Here is a 5,000-nt window from a genome sequence, read left to right as displayed (position 1 = left end):
GTAGCTTACCTTTCGACCTATTTTAGAATATGGTTGAGTCCATAAAATAGGATTTTACTACATCTCCTTTTAGAGCACAGTTTAAGCTATCTTTTCGTGGAAGAAGACATGTGGAGTATAATTATATATAAAATATAGTTGGGTTATCAGTTATCGGGTAAAAAAAAAATGCAATCTACAGATAGAATTTATAGAACAATAACAAATTGAGAAAATAATGAGAAAATTAGGCAGAGCGAGTATATGTGTGTGTGTAGATGCAACCAAATATTTATCCGTGGTGCCATATATGCAATTATGTACACATCAAGTGTATGTAGATGTACATTTACATGATTATCCGTTGGGTTTATTCGTATAGCAATGTTACAGTCTGTTATTTGTAAAATTGTGAGCTGATGAGGATAATATTAGGTTGTCCGGAAAGTTTGTGCCCATTTATAGTAGCTTACCTTTCAACTTATTTTAGAACATGGTTGAGTCCATAAAATAGGATTTGACTACACCTTCATTTAGAGCACAGTTTAAGCTATCTTTTTGTGGAAGAAGGTTTATGTTCCTATAACCTGTGTTAATTCTGTAACCCTTTAAAATGGAAGATAAGCAAGTTTCGGCACTTGATGCTTTTGGAACCAAACAAAAATTGCTGCAGCTCGGTTGGGATGTGTTACCCCACCCTCCATATTCACCAGATATAGCTCCTTCGGATTTCCACTTATTCAGGTCTCTGTAGAATAGTCTTAATGGTAAAAATTTCAATTCCTTGGATGCCGTACAAAGATACCTTGATGAATTCTTTGCCATGAAACCACCTCAATTCTGGGAAGAGGGTATTTTCAAGTTAAAGGAAAGAGGGAGACGCATTGTACAACAAAATGTTTCATATCTGAGTGATTTAAAATGTAATGGCAAGTATTTATTGACCTTTTTCTTTCCTTTAAAAATCGGCACGAACTTTCCGGACAACCCAATATTTTGGGCTTCGAATTAGGAGAGTCGGTAGAGCGTCAGATAGAACGCTTCATGATATTTCTTCCGGTCTCCTTGTACTCTTCTGAGTTCAAATCTCGCTGACGTCAAGTTTACTTCTAGATAACTTTATACCAAATCAATCTATTAAGCTTATCAAACTTATCATTGATAAATCCTTGAGTATTGATCATAATTATCATAACAGATTTACGGTGGAGAGCTTGCAAAGGCGATAGCACACCGGGCGAAACGCTCAGTGGCATTTCTCCCGGCTTTACTTTCTGATTTCGAATTCCGCTGATGTCGACTTTGCCTTTTATCTTTTCAGGGTCGGTAAAATAAAAACCAGTTGAGCACTGAGGGCGATGTAATTAACTAGCCCCGCCATAAAAAAATTTCAGGCCCCTTACCTATTGTAGAAATCATTATCATAACAAACCATTCTTTTTTTCAATAGAACATGAACACTACAAATATAAACTGGGTTTGATAAAAAAAAAAAGGTTCTAATCCACATCGGTGGAATAGTGGGACAGCAAGAATGTTGAAATAAATGGTTTGTGGTATTTGTTCCAGTTCTTTACATTCTAAGTTCAAATCCCGCCATGGACTACATATTAGGTGGGCTTAATCCGTCACCCGGTTTAACGTTGTCACCTGGCACCTTCAGCTCTTTTAACAGAGACAACTCTGTAAGAAACATTCAAAACAGGCCTCTGGTTCGAGGATACCTTTCTCTTGCTAGACACCGAGGCCCAGTGTAAAGCCTTCCCTCTTAACTTTTATGTATGTGCGTGTGTGTGTACGTATATACATACATAGTTATACCAATCTATGTATCTATATATATAGAGAGGAGAGAGGAGGGAAACATACACACGCGCGAGGGCTTCGAATGTCCCGTGTCCTGTGGTTCTTGTGTCGTCTTCTAGGTGTTTCACGTTCTTGTCCCAGTTTGTATATATTTTTACTTTTTACATATATATATATATATATATATATATATATATATATTATATATATATAATATATATATATATCTTTATATTATATAGATATATGCATATGTATTTATGTATATAGGTTCGAAACGTTAAAGACTTTTTCACTTCCCGATTTTTAAAACTAATACATCTATTTGTTGTCTACAACACCTGGCTTCGTCTTTTGTCTTTTTTGTGAATTCTCCCTATATATATATATATATATATATAATATATACGTCGGGCTCTTTCAGTTTCCGTCTACCAAATCCACTCACAAGGCTTTGGTCGGCCCGAGGCTATAGTAGAAGACACTTACCCAAGGTGTCACGCAGTGGGACTGAACCCGGAACCATGTGGTTGGTACGCAAGCTACTTACCACACAGCCAATCCTTCCAAACGAAATAAATACATGTATTAATCGATCCCTAATCAATCGACTGAATAAAGAAGAGAACGGACCTGTTCCTTTATCTTCATCGCTGCTTCAACATACTACCAAATAAGGAATTTGACCAAAAGGGTAGCAGCAGTAGTAATTATTTATTTATTTTAAGCTTGTATTTGGTCAGTACCTATTTCTTTACAACCCACAAGGGGCTACACACAGAGGGGACAAACAAGGACAGACAAACGGATTAAGTCGATAATATCGACCCCAGTGCGTAATTGGTACTTAATTTATCGACCCCCGAAAGGATGAAAGGCCAAGTCGACCTCGGCGGAATTTGAACTCAGAACATTTCGGCAGACGAAACACTGCTAAGCATTTCGCCCGGCGTGCTAACGATTCTGCCAGCTCGCCGATTCTGCCAGCTCAGTACCAACTATGGATCAATTGGTAAATGTGATGTTTGCACAAGGGAACAAGACTTCTCCAAATTTTATTGAGAAACACTTGTAAGCAAACTCAAATAGAATTCATGAATATCAATTATTTGTGTACATTTTCTATATTACTCTGTAACAACATATCAATTCTACTTGGTGACCAAACCTCGGAGTTAAGAACTGGACTGGTGACAGTTTGTTAAATATGGATTACCTTGACAGCCTGGTGAATCTTCGTGTGCAGAGAGCTTAATTCGTATTCATCCGGATTATAAATCCTTTCTTTCATTTAATATCGGTCTGTCTACTTATCGATCTATTTATCTATCTGTCGATTGATCAAGCTATCTGTGTGTGTGTGTGTGTGTGTGTGTGTGTGTGTGTGGTGTGTGTGTGTGTGTGTGTGTGTGTGTGTGTGTGTTACTTGTTTCACTTATTGGACTGCAGCCAGCGTTTGAAAGATATACTCTTACAAATCACTCCAGTACTACGTTTTTTTTAAAGATGGTAGTATTCAATCAGTCTCCTCTGCTGAACTGCTAAGTTATCGAGATGTAAGCAAACCAACACCGGTTGTCAAGCGGAGAGAGTGGAACAAACACCGACGCAAAACACATACACACACAAACATACATATGTGTGTGTGTGTTTATGTGTGTATATATGAGTGCGTATATTTGTGTGAGTGTGTACGACGAACTTCCACACACATTTCTGCTACCAAATTCACTCTCAATGCATTAATCGGTCCCAAAGCAACTTGCCCAAGGTGCTGCGTAATGGGACTGAACCTGAAAGCGAGTTTCTTAACCATATAGACAGACAGACAGACAGACAGACAGGGGAACAGGTTATTAGATACGAGGTCTGATCAATAAGTATCGGGACTGTTGCCATAGTAACTAAGCTAAAGCACGCAAAGCAAAGCCGTTTTGCAAAGATTGACCTTCACTTCTGCTGTGCATGCGCACTAAGCTTTAACGGTCTTGCTCGCTTCCGTTGTTTTCAGCAGTGCTTGAAAGGAAGATGTGTAGTATGTGATCGCCGCATTGACCATGACAGAGAGAGTTGTCATAGCGACACCTGCTCAGAGGTTACGCAAAGTTGCAGAAAGTGTATTGAGAGGAGTGTATAAGCTGTACACGTATGTACGAGGGGTTCAGATATTTCAAAGATGGCCGAAAAATGTTGATATTGACGAACGTTCTGGGAAACTCGACACCAGCGGAACTGACAAAAACATCGCAGATTATATTAGGGGGAAAAGGACAACAAAAACCAAGGCAGGACGAGTATCTCAAGTGATACAGAATATTTTAATTAGGGTAAATTTGAAGTCTTACAGCTGTTTCTGAGATATGCCAAGTGATAGGCTAGCATGTCCGTACATTGGATATTCCGTCATCGGGGACAAGGTGAGTATACATGAAAGTTCTAGGCAGGGAAATTCACAGTTTATAAGGAATAAAATAGACGTCGAATCACCATCTGTTTGTTTTGTTTGTCCCTTCTCGAGCCATGCCTGGCTCATTAGGGCCGGTTTCCCGGTTTCCTTGGCGTATAGGTTCCCCACCTAGACGGGACACCGGTCCGTCGCAGGTGAGCTGCAAGATGCAGGAGGAAAGAGTGAGAGAAAGTTGTGGCGAAAGAGTCAGCAGAAGATCGCCATTACCTTCTGCCGGGGCTGCGTGGAACTTAGGTGTTTCGCTCATAAACATACTCTTGCTAAACATAGAGTTGACAAACAAGGACAGACAAACGGATTAAGTCGATTACATCGACACCAGTACGAAAATGGTACTTAATTTATCGAAAGGATGAAAGGCAAAGTCGACCGCGGCGGAATTTGAACTCAGAACGCAGCGGCGAACGAAATACCACAAAGCATTTCGCCCGGCGTACTAACGTTTCTGCCAGCTCGCCGCTACACATGTCCCTTCCAAGCACTGCTGTAAACATTGGGGGTGAGCTAAAACGTTAAAACGTAGTGCGCCTGCACAGCAAAATTCATGGTCAATCTGTGCCTAGTGGCTTCATTCTGCATGCTTTAGCTTCGTTACTATGGCAACAGTTCGGATACTTATTGATCAGACCATATATATATATATATATATATATATATATATAGATAGATAGATAGATAGATAGATAGATAGATAGATAGATAGATAGATAGATAGATAGATAGATAGACAGTCAGACAGACAGACAGA

This window comes from Octopus sinensis, linkage group LG1 (assembly GCF_006345805.1).
Source record: "Octopus sinensis linkage group LG1, ASM634580v1, whole genome shotgun sequence".
In the NCBI taxonomy this organism is placed as follows: domain Eukaryota; kingdom Metazoa; phylum Mollusca; class Cephalopoda; order Octopoda; family Octopodidae; genus Octopus; species Octopus sinensis.
Note: the sequence above shows the minus strand (reverse complement) of the source record.